The sequence below is a fragment of the Nyctereutes procyonoides genome, unplaced genomic scaffold (assembly GCF_905146905.1).
Source record: "Nyctereutes procyonoides isolate TBG_1078 unplaced genomic scaffold, NYPRO_anot_genome, whole genome shotgun sequence".
Lineage (NCBI taxonomy): Eukaryota > Metazoa > Chordata > Mammalia > Carnivora > Canidae > Nyctereutes > Nyctereutes procyonoides.
The window spans coordinates 4,130,794-4,143,741 of NW_026575159.1; the positions used below are offsets into that span (position 1 = coordinate 4,130,794).

General features: G+C 34.4%; 1 long non-coding RNA gene across 4 annotated transcripts in view; it reads right to left on the reverse strand.

Annotated features, from left to right (window-relative positions):
- LOC129502465 (uncharacterized) overlaps positions 1-12,948 on the reverse strand; it is a 127,479-nt gene that overhangs the window by 51,725 nt on the left and 62,806 nt on the right. For 2 of the 4 annotated variants that reach the window (XR_008662973.1, XR_008662972.1), the window contains exon 3: positions 1,992-2,056. The exons of the other annotated variants lie outside the window; for them this stretch is intronic. This is a non-coding gene — a long non-coding RNA (uncharacterized LOC129502465). The remainder of the gene's footprint in view (positions 1-1,991; positions 2,057-12,948) is intronic. 4 annotated transcript variants of the gene reach the window in all.

Consider the following 12,948-nt stretch of genomic DNA (forward strand, 5'->3'; position numbering starts at 1 on the left):
TCACTCCTAAGTATCTAACCCAAGAAAAATTAAAGCATATGCCCCCACAAAAACATACAAAAAATGTTCTAAGTAGCTAGCCCAAAAGCTAAAATAACACAAATGTCCATCAACTGTTGAAATAAAATGTGATATTCCATAATGTGTAATATCATTCATCAATAAAATGAAATTAAGCATCAATACATACTACAACATGGATGAGCCTTGAAAACGTTATGCTAGGTGAAGGAAATCCATCACTAAGGGCCACTAACTGTATGATTTCATGCATATGAAATGTGCAGAAATAGGCAAATTTATAGAGACGAAGTAGACTCATGGTTGCTTAGAATGGGGTTGGTGCAGGTAAGGAATGTAGATGGACTGGTTGGGGGTCCCTGGGTGGCTCGGTGGTTGACCGCCTGCCTTCGGCCCAGGGCGTGATCTTGGAGTCCCAGGATCAAGTCCTGCATTGGGCTCCCCACATGGAGTCTGCTGCTTCCTCTGCCTGTGTCTCTGCCTCTCTCTGTGTCTCTCATGAATAAATAAATAAATAAATAAATAAAATATATTTTTTTAAAAGATGGACTGGTAATGAGTATGGGGTTTCTTTTAGTGGGAATGAAAATATTCTAAAGTTAGATTGTGGTGATGATTGAACAATACTGTGAATATGCTAAAAAAATTAAAAATAACATTAAATTGTACACTTTAAATAAGTGAATTGTATGGTATGTGAAATATATTTTAATAAAGCTGTTTTAAAAAGACGTAAGAACTCAGAGTCCTATTTCACATCTTAATATTCTAATGTTGATTATTCATTACTTCTTTTTAAAGGGATTTATCCCCATTAGTTACTCTTTCTTTCCTCCTTCTTTCAATGGTTCTTTTATAAGTGAGCTGATGGGAAACTCTTTTTTTTTAATTTTTATTTATTTATGATAGTCACAGAGAGAGAGAGAGAGAGAGGCAGAGACACAGGCAGAGGGAGAAGCAGGATCCATGCACTGGGAGCCTGACGTGGGATGCGATCCCGGGTCTCCAGGATTTCGCCCTGGGCCAAAGGCAGGCGCTAAACCTCTGCGCCACCCAGGGATCCCTGATGGGAAACTCTTTACCATCTATCACCTCCAGGAAAAAATAAAGAATTTTAAGACCTACTTAGTTCTTGTTGAAAAGAAGTTTGATATTACAAATATCAACGTCACTAGAGGCTCAACTCTAAACCCATGGCAAAAGGGAGATTTGAGTGAAATCTGTGTCACTAGGAGATGCCACCAACATTCTTTTGATATTAAAATAATCTTCTTCAGGATTTGAATTCTTGAAACACAGTACTCACTTAGCTAAGTTTCTGGTTCGTCTTTTTTATTACCTGCTAAGAACATATCTTAAAATAACTTTTCCAGAAAAAAAGTGCTCATTGAAAAATTCTGTTCTCATGACTTATTTTCCTAAGAAATATAATTAGAAAATAATATAGATTGCAATGGGTTGAGAGGTACAAAAGAGGAAGTTTGGGGCTGCTAAGAGTGCTGTGGGAAGTTAAAAATTTGAGTAGGAGTTTGTATTGATAAGGAGGGACATAATAGCAAATGCCTACTTCTCTGGCTGCATGTTGTGGTTAACTTGATTAAAGACAGGCTTAGAGTTAGCATCGGCTTCAGGGTCAAACTCAATTGTTACTCGAAATTGTACTTGGACACTCGAAAACAGCAATTTGAGGATTTTTTCCCTCCCCTTTTGCTTTCAAGTGGTACAAAATAATGTGAAATTTTCTGGCCAATCATAGACTGATTGAGGATGTATAGTAAGAAGTCAACCACCAGCTAATCTGCCAGGGCAGACATCCCAGAACTGGTGGATTCATTCCCTTCGAAGGAAAGTACCAGTCGGAGGCCTCATAAAGGGGGCAATGGGTGTATTAATCTTAACAAAAGCCCAAAAGCATTTCCCATCATTTTTAGATTTGAAGTGGTTTAAAAGAAATTGAGAAGGTAACTTACAGTCTGTCTTAAAATAGAGGAGCCCACATCAAAGTTATATTCATGGTCTCTTCAAGAAGGATCTTCTATATAAAAAAAATTAATGGCATAGAATATAAATAGTGTTATACTATGACAGCCCTGTGACATAAGCTATTGTCATTCACAGAGGTTTATGACCTTAACTCAGGCTGTTTTTTTTTTTTTTAAACAAAGGGCCCATAATTACAGGTCCTTGCCAAAATGTAATGTTATAAGTTGGTGGTCTTCAAACTAATTGATTTTTCTTTTTTCCTTATTTTTAAAGAGAATTTATTTATTTATTCATGAGAGACACACAGAAATGCAGAGACATAGGCAGAGGGAGAAGCAGGGAGCCTGATGTGGGACTCGATCACAGGACCCCAGGATCATGACCTGAGCCAAAGGCAGACACTCAACCACTGAGCCACCCAGGCATCCCTGATTTTACTTTTTAGAACAACTTTTGGTTTACAGAAAACTTGAACGGAAAGTACAAGGAGTTCCCATATATCTATTCTCCCTAGCCCTTATCCTGTATATCGTTTCCCCTATTATAATTTGCTATAATTGATTAATTGATGAACTAATATCGATACATTGTCATTAATAATTTACACTTTAGGGCTCATTCTGTTGTACAGTTTCATGGATTTTGAAAAATGTATAATGGCATGTATCTACCATTGCAGTATTACACACACTTTCATTGGTCTAAAAATCCTGTTTTACACCTCTTTATCCTTTTCTTTCTCCCTCCAAAGCCCTGGCAACTATTGATCTTTCAGTAGTCCCTAGAGTTTTGCCTTTGCCAGAATGTCTTATAGTTGAGATCATATAGTAAGTAACCTATTCAGATTGGCTTCTTTCACTTAGCAATGCGAGAATTTAAGATCACTCTACTTCTTTTCATGACTTGATGGCTCATTTCTATTTATTGCTGAATAATACTCCCTTTAATAGTTTGTCCATTCACCTATTGAAGGGCATCTTGATTGCTTCTAAGTTTTGGCAATTATAAATAAAGCTGTTATATACATTCCTGTGCAGGTTTTTGTGGGGACATAAGCTTTCAACTCATTTGGATAAATACCAAGAAGACAAATTGCTGGATCCCATGATAAGACAATGTTTAGCTTTTAAAGAAATTGTCAAATTTCCAAAGTGACTGTACAATTTTTCATTTTCAGCAGAAATGAATGAGAAATCCCAGTGCTCCATATCCTTGCTAGCACTGGGTTTTGTCAATCATTTTAATCATTCTAATAGTTGTATAGTGGTACCTTGGTCTCTCTCCCTGCCCCCTCTCTCTTTTTAGGTTTATTTATTTGAGAGAGAGAGAGAGAGAGAGAGAGAGAGAGAGAGAGAGGCAGAGACACAGGCAGAGGGAGAAGCAGGCTCCATGCAGGAAGCCTGATGTGGGACTCGATCCTGGGACTCCAGGATCACACCCTGAGCAAAGGCAGACGCTCAAACACTGAGCCACCCAGGCGTCCCATATCTCACTGTTTTAATTAGTAATTCCATAATGACATATGAGGTTGAGTATCTTCTCATATGCTTATTTGCCATTCATATATTTTCTTTAGTGAGATACCTGTTTAGACCTTTTGCTCACTTTCTAACTGGGTTGTTTGGTTTCTTACCGCTGAGTCCTAAGTGTTCTTTATATATTTTGTGTATCAGTTCTTTATCAGATACCTGTTTTGCGAAGATTTCCTTCCAGTCTGTGGCTTGTCTTTTCACTCTCACTCTAGTATTATAGCATGGTAATAGGTACAAAGTAAAATCAGTTAATTGTTAATTGAATGAACAAATAAGGTAGTGTCCACTTTCTTCAGGCATTCCTGTTGCTGGCTAACAGTTTCTTTCAAACATGTGAAAAGCTAATCATAGATTAATGGTTATTTAAAAAAATCTTTCTCTTAAAATGAATGCACTGAGCTTCTCAAACAACTGAAAAAAAATATGAGTATTTTATTAGCTTCAAATTATCTCAACAGGAAACCAATGCCTCCTATTGGGATGTCCGTATAATAACAATTGAGGAAAAAGAAGATGCGTCTTTAAGAACTGGTTGATAGGATCCCTGGGTGGTGCAGCGGTTTGGCGCCTGCCTTTGGCCCAGGGCGCGATCCTGGAGACCAGGGATCGAGTCCCACGTCGGGCTCCCGGTGCATGGAGCCTGCTTATGCCTGTGTCTCTGCCTCTCTCTCTCTCTCTGTATGACTATCATAAATAAATTAAAAAAAAAACTGGTTGATAGAGAAAACTTTAAAGAGTTTGGAGTGATTCAATTTGTCATTATAAAGCAGGTCCCTTGAGAAGCCTATCTTTTTTCCTGCACCCTTTGTATGGAACTGAGTTTGCTTTAATAGTTTTTTTCTTTATAAAATCATTCTTCATAAACCCAGTGTTTTTGAGGGATCATTTATTCAAATCCACTTATATAAGCTTGTAACCTGTTTTAACAGTTTGCTTATAAGATGAATATGTATTAACAGGGAGAGGGACAATTTCCCTAAAACCTGTTACTGCATTTTTGAAAAGGCTATAACTGATGTGCTGTAAGAGTCAAAGCAGTGATTTCCAAGGTGTACCACTTGATTTTGGGTGAAAGATGATTCTTTTAAGATAAATTCTCCAAATTAGTTATGGAATTTTTTATGCAATAGCTCATTATTGTTACAGAGATTATAATGAACATATTATAGCACCTTAAAGTCTTAAAAAATTCTGCAGTGAATAAAATGACCCCCAATCTTAGCCAGTTTGGCTATAGAACCCTTCCAATGACTTATTAATTTCCTCTAATATCTATTACCATCCCACAAAACAACTTTGTGATATGATTTATTAAAATACTTTTTTCCCCCTAAGAAAACAATTTTGGAATAAAATTTTTTTCCAAAAGCGAGGGAGGGCAGAACTGAGCTAATGAGTAACTCTTTATGCTTGCTTCTCTTTGTCTGTGCTGTATGATAGATTCTAGGGGAAGGAGGTAAGTAAGATAAAGAAATAGGTAGTATATAATGAATGATACAGAAGTCCCAATTCTTTTGCTGATGGGCTGTTATATATATTTAGTATCTGAAATGAACCCAATATAAAAAGACTAAGTGGCTTTTGTGAAATTATGGTGGTAAATGATAAAGATGAATAGACACCACTTGCTAGGTTTGGATCTGCATATTGATTCACATCTACCTTGAATACCATATATTTTATATACATGTTATCTTATGTCCATACTTTTGCTTCTTTTGACCAAGGATTGTATAGAAAAGGATTCCATTTCATATTTGTTTTGCATAGTATGTAAGAGCTTAGTGTATATAATTTGGTGGTAATATCAGCCTCTAGTAAAATGTGGTCAGTATATTACTTAAGGACTTGTCGCAAATAAAATTCAACCTTAATGCTTTTCCACCTTAAAAGGATTACATTACATCTTGTTAAAATAAAAAAAATATGTGTAATGTAACAGTTCAGAGTGACTCTTTTATGTTAATATAACAATCACTCTGAACTGGTTGTTCTTCAGAATGATCCCTTTTAGAGAAGTTATCACTGATTTAACATTAACAGCCCAAAGAAATGGAAGACACATTTAACACACCTCATAAAAGACAAGCCACATTTTGTAGTGCTTTAGGAGACAGACAACTGATTTTAAGGTGTTAATTAGAATGGAGCATGTTAAAATCAGAAAGTTGTCTCATATGACAAAGAATTAAAACACTGTGTTTTAAAAAAGAAGTAAACTGGAAAAATACTGATTCAAAGGGATACATGTACCCTAGTGTTTACAGCATTATCTACAATAGCCAAATTATGGAAAGAACCCAAATGTCCATTGACTGATGAATGGATAAAGAGGATATGGCGCACGCGCGCGCGCGCACACACACACACACACACACACACACACACTGGAATATTATTCCATCAAAAAGAATGAAATCTTGCCATTTCTATTTCCAACGTTGTGGATAGAGCTAGAGAGTATTATGCTAAGTGAAACAGTCAGAGAAAGACAAATATCACATGATTTCATTCACATGTGGAATTTAAGAAACAAAACAGATGAACATGCTAGGGAAAAAAAGAGAGGCAAAACAGAAAAACTCAACTATAGAGAACAAACCAGGGGATGGGTTAAATAGGTGATGGGGATTAAGGAAGGCACTTGTGATGAGCACTGGGTATAGTATGTAAGTGACGAATCACTGAATTCTACATCTGAAACTACTATTATACTGTATGTTAACAATCTGGAATTTAAATAAAAACTTGAAAGAAAAAAATAAAAAGAAGTAAACTGGGATGGATAGAGTGACTGATGCATTAAAATGTATTGACTAATGTTCTGAATATGTAAGAAATTTGAAATGAGATTACTTATCTTACAGCCCTTGATGGTTTTGATGTAACAGAGACTTCTCAAGTAAGTAATAGAATTATTTTATTTATAATACCTTGAAATTATTTTTGTAAGAATAAAAAGTGGTATTTTGGCCCATACTGTGAATCAGTGTAGTTCTTCAGAGAAAGAATTACGTTAGAAAATAAGAAAGTAAGTTGTAACGCCTGGGTGGCTCAGTGGGTAAGAGTCTGCCTTTGGCCAGGGAGTGATCCTGGAGTCCTGAGATTGAGTCCCACATCGGGCTTCCTGCACAGAGCCTACTTCTCCCTCTGCCTATGTCTCCACCTCTCTCCCTCTCTGTGTCTCTCATGAATAAATAAATAAAATCTTAAAAAAAAAAAGAAAAGAAGTAAATAAATAAATATCAAGGTAAATTACTGGTACAGGTCAAGTGGTTGACTAATGAACTCAACGGTCCCCTAAAATCTTAAAGCATTAACAGAGTATAATGTAAAGCACAAAATCTAGAATTGGTATTTAAATCTTGCTTCTGGCACTTCCTAGTTCTTCTGTGATTGAGAAATTAATTTATCTGAGTCTCAATTTCCTAATAAATAAGATGGATCTTAATAAAATGCTTCTCTTGAAAAGTTACTGAATAAAAATGCTGTGCCTAGAAAAGATCTAAAAGCTTCCACGGAGAAATATTATCAGACAAAACAGGTCTTGTCTAAGGATCAGGAATTAAAATGACTTCAGACTTCTCAGTAACAACATTGGAAACTTAAAGAGATTGTAGTAGTACTTCAAAATATTAAGTAAAAATTATTTTCAATCAATAGTTCTGTATCTGACCAATATCTTAATCAGGCAGTATAATAAAAGACACTTTCAAATATACAACATATAAAAATTTCAATGCACCATTTCTAGGAAATTACTCTAGGATAATTTTCAGAAATCAAAAGAGTAAATCAAGAAATAAAAGGCTGAGGCACATGAGTGGCACAGTCAGTTAAGCTTCCAACTCTTGATTTTGGCTCAGGTCATGATCTCAGGGTTCTGAGATTGAGCCCCTGTCAGGCTCTGCATTGGGTATGGAGCCTGTTTAAGATACGCTCTCTCACTCTCTTCCTCTGTCCCTCGCCTCCGCCAAAAGAAAGGAAAAAAAAGGATGAAGGGAGAGAGGAAGAGAGAAAGAAAGAAAGAAGTTAGGCTCAGCAAATCTTTTTTTTTTTTTTTTTTAGGCTCAGCAAATCTAATAAGGCTCACAAGAGAATAATGTCCAACCCAGAAGTCCATTCATTAATTTTCAATGATAAATACAATAGTCAAGTGTCCTAGAACACTATTTATCATCTGGCCATTGCATTATTTATCTAACAGAAAAATCTACACCGGAAACATGATCATAACCAGAAAGTTGTTGCTTTGTAAACATGAATCAAAATGGAGGGAGATATTCTATGATGGCCAATTTGCCCATGTCCACTATCAGAGATAATATATATACAAAGGCCTTTTGGAGTTCTCTTAACCCACCCAGGATAGTGACAAAAATATGTTAGCATTCTTAATATGTTATCCTGCGCTTAATTGTCCCCTGTTACATCATTCTTTCTATCAACTGGATTAAATCTATGAATTAACCTTTACTGGAGGGTTTCCAAAATGTCCTTACTCAAATATTTACAAACTATCTTTTTAAAGTGGATTATTTCTACACTTCATTGATTATGTATGATTCTTCTTTCATTCAAAGAAGATAACTTTATTTCCAATTTTTGGGGGCATCCCATCATAGCCCCTTATGTACCGACTACTATGTCCCCTGGCAAACTAAATAGAATTAACAAGAATTCTCAAATAGAATCTAAACAAACAAATTTATGATTAGGAGTTTCCTCAAGACACTTAACTTCTTCAGAGCATGATACACAAACAAGTATCTGAATGGATGAGATCACTGAGGTCCTCAGCAATAAGAGATTTTAAATCATTACTACAGAACTACACTATTTTTGGAACGCAGCTGTATTACACTCTATTCTTTCACTATTAATATAACCCAGCTATACAACTATTAATTTTCTGTTTGCCAATCTCTTTGATTTTAGAATATTTTTTGAAATCAAAATGTATTTATATATCCTCCACCTTTATCAATCACAACCATCTTTATAATCACATTGCACACATGCAAACACACACCCAAACACACACTCATGCACATACACTACAATGCACAAACTAAATACAAACTCAGTTCTAAAGGAAAGGTAGAACTAACAATATTTGGTATAACTTCAGAAAAAGAGTAATTTTTGGCAGCAAAATTTCTCAAAGTCTCAGATTAGAAAGCATTATGTCAAAATACAGGGTCAGTACAAAGTTCCCGTGCAGGATTGTTAATTTGATCTATTCTATAACGACTGATGCCATAGCCACTAATGCCAGTCACCTTGACCCTTTGTATCATTAGTCACAGCTGGCACCCTGTTGTAGTGTGAATGGATCAATGCCAATCAACCTCTATTACCGAAATACTATTTCAAATTGCATGCCCAATGGTGGGTTAACATCTTGATTTATAAGGAGTTAATTGTAACCACCATTGAAAGCAAGATCAAGAGCTAGAACTAAAACAAGCTAAAAGACAATCTATATAGTGGAAAGACTAGAGAGCCAAGCAGCTAGATGGGAAATGCTAATGTAAAGAGAAAGGTAAAAAGAAGAGCCAGTTTGCAGATAGGGGATGGAGGGGAAAGAATAGTAGAAAGATCGAAGAGATATAAAATATTGTAGATGCACTGTACTTTGAAAAGTTGAGCTAACTTCATACTATAAACTGTTACATTAAGGCCCTATTTAAAAAGAGCAATCTGGGATCCATTTTTGATGTTTACATTCTCTTTACCTCACAATTGTATATGGCTAAAATTTAGCATTTCCTCCAATTATGAATATAAACAATAAACCATAGTAGTATTAGTGGTATCTGTGACTATATCATGAGTAGAAGTCATCTATATTTCCTTTTTTTAAAGAAAAGATTTTATTAATTTATTCATGAGAGACACAGGGAGAGAGAGAGGCAGAGACTTAGGCAGAGGGAGAAGCAGGCTCAATGCAGGGAGCCCAACATGGGACTCGATCCCGGGACTCCAGGATCAAGCCCTGAGCCAAAGGCAGTCGCTCAATGGCTGAGCCATCTAGGTGTCCCGAAGTCATCTATATTTCTGGATCACACTGTTATTGTTGTAGATATACCAGACTATCTTGTATGCTTATTACATCTTTGAAATTACATCAGTTGGGGCACCCGGGTGGCTCAGTGGTTGAGCGTCTGTCTTTGGTTCAGGTCGTGATCCTGGGGTCCTGGGATCAAGTCCCACATCAGGCTCCCTATGGGGAGCCTGCTTCTCCCTTTGTCTATGTCTCTGCCTCTCTCTGTACCTTTCATGAATAAATAAAATCTTTTTTTTTTAAAGAAATTACATCAGTTATAGGTTTGCTCTTGGATATTGCTTTCAAATGTGTCAATAAACAAAATACTTCTATTACTATATCACAAATTTGTTTTTTTTTAATATTTTGATAATTGTATTCCAATATAATTAGTTTCCTTTGGACTGCTATGTATTTTACTTTAGGCATCTAGAAACATTACTGTGAGAAACGCTTCACAGGCTTACCTAGACTGCAAGAGGGTCCATGGAAGAAATTTCAAGACTCTTGATTAAAGGGACTCAAAATATCAGTGAAATGGTAAATACTCTCATGTCAATTAAAACATATTTTTATTTTATAAGCTATACAGATATTTTTTAAAAAGAAATAGAAAAAGTAACAAATAGTATAAAAGTATATAAGTAAAAAGTAGGAGTCTTCCAGATTAAGAATACACTTATGATGAGCACAGAGTAATACACAAAATTGTTGAATCACTGTATTGTACACCTGAAACGAATATAACACTGTATATTAACTTTAAGGAATTAAAAAAAAAACAACAACCTTGGGATTCTCCTGTTACCTCCATAGCTTCACACTACTCAGTTCACTTTTCTGGTATGTATCCTTCCTGACACTTCCTTTTTGCACTAAAAATCTCTTATTTATAGAGCCTCTTATAATGTATAAACAGAATCACAACATGCTTGTTTTATAACATGGCTTTTAAATTCAACATATATTGTGGATATTTCTCCATATCATTATATATAAATTTACCTCATTGTTTTATATCATAATATTTCATGATGTTGTTATACCACAAATTATGTAATTGATTTTTAATAGGTACTTAGATACTGTCAAACAAATTTCAGTGAACATCTTATTCACTGAAGTGATATTGAAAATATTTAGGAATCCTTATGTCATGGATGCTAACAAAAATGGATCCCAACTTCAGTACTGTAGGGAGAGCCCACTGCAGAGGGTAGGGGGGCTGAGACATTGGGTGAGGAAATCAAGGACATTTATGTGAGTAGATTTGTTGCTTAATGGCTGAAGTGCAATTGCTAAATCAATGGAAATTTATACTTATATTTAGATAAATAATGTCAAATTGCCTTTTAAGAAAGTATACTTATTCTAACAGAACTTCATTAACAATATCATTTTTCATCTTTGTCTAAATGTACATAGAGATTTTAACATTTAACATCAAATTTTAATCTTTTTTATGTTTATAGAAATTTGTATTAGTGTCTCTTATTTTGCATTTTTAAAAATTATGAGTGAAGCTGAATGTCTTTTCATAGATTTATATGATTAGTGTTACTTTCTCTGAGGCCAGTCACTTTGAGTCCTTTGTCCATTCTGCTATTGATGTTTATTTTTTATAGATCTTCAAATTAAGAGTTTTTAAAATATATATTTAAAAAATAAATAATTAAAAAACAAAAATTAAAAAATAAAATCTGTATTAAAGAAATTAGCCCCTGTCTACCATATTTGTCATGTTCATTTTTTTCCATTTTGTATCTTTTGGCTTAATGGTTTTTAAATATTGAGAAAACTTTACTTTCTATGTAGTTGAAATTGTCAGTCTTTTTCTTTTGAATTCTGGGTCCTATATCACATTTTAAAAGCCTTTCCTATTCCAATTTTATTAGAAACAGTCATCTGAGTCTTTTTAAAACTACTTTTATGGTTTTAGTTTAAAAAATTTTTTGATCCATCTGGAATTTATTTTAGTATAATGAGTGAGGTAGGCATCTAGCTTAATTATTTTCCAAATGGCTATGCAGTTGTACCAACACAATTTACTGACTAATCAGTCTTTCCTCCACATTATCCTAATTTCTTAAACGAACTTACATCCTTTTTTAGAGTTTTGGATCTGCTCCATTGATATTTTTATTCCTTTTCTAGTATCAGACTATTTTAATTACTTTAACTTTGTAATATATTTTAATATTTAAGCAGGCTGTCTTACTTTGTTACTCTTTCAGATTTTTTTCAATAATCTGATATATCCAATCATGTGCCACAAAAAATTGAATTATTTTCTCACATTTCAAAAAAATCAGTTTTCTAGTTGGGATCATAGTGAACTTATAGACTAAACCAGAGATTTATATTAATACAATAGAGTCTGTAAAAGAAAATGTTAGTCTTTCTATATATTGACAACTTCAGTAAAATTTTAATTTTTCTTTGTTACTTAAAAAAAGTTTATCCCTAGATTTTTTGATTGTTGATTACTATTGTAAATTGGATATTTTTTCTGTATAATTTCAAATCTTTTTTTGCGTATATGAGAGAGTTAATGACTTCTTTGTTTTATTGCATTTTTTTTAACTAGGATGCTTTACTGAATTCTGTTTCTCATTATTCTAACTTGCTTTTATTGGGTCTTCCAGATAAACTGCCAAACCATTTACAAATACTGCCTCTTCTCTTACAATAACTGTATTTTTTATTTAATTTTCTTATCTAATTTCATCTTCAAAATAGGAAAAACATCAAATTAACAGGAAAGATATGGGGGAATTTCTCCAGGGGCAAAACCATATAAAGATGCTTAAGTAAAATAAAATGATAAGAATAACTCTTCTTGTTCGGTGAAGCTACTTTTATATACGGTTGTCACTATATGAGTCATTTTTGGTCACATTTTCAAGCTCAGCATACAACTCCTGCCCTATAATTGCTCTAATAATTTTAAAATAAAAACACTGATAGCTGTAGACAGCTATAAATAACCAAAATGGAAGGCATTCACACCATGCTTTCAAAATGCACTTGTTTAGCTTTACTTTGCCAATAACTTAAACCATATGGAAAGGGCAAATCCTCCTACACAAACACATTCTACAAGTGGCATACACAATAAATGATAGCATTTGACAAGTTTTTACTAGTTTATTTCTTTTCAGAGACAGAAAAGCCAGTTGTTACAATCAGTGTAAAGTGAAAAAACCTGTACCTTACCAATCCAAACTCTTTCTCTCTCTCTCTCTCTCTCTCTCTCTCTCTCTCTCTCTTTTTGGCCTGTGTTACATCATGTTTATACAAGAGCAGCTCTCCTGGACAAGTTGCCATATATCCATTCCTATTCCCTTTGCTCCTGTTCCAGAA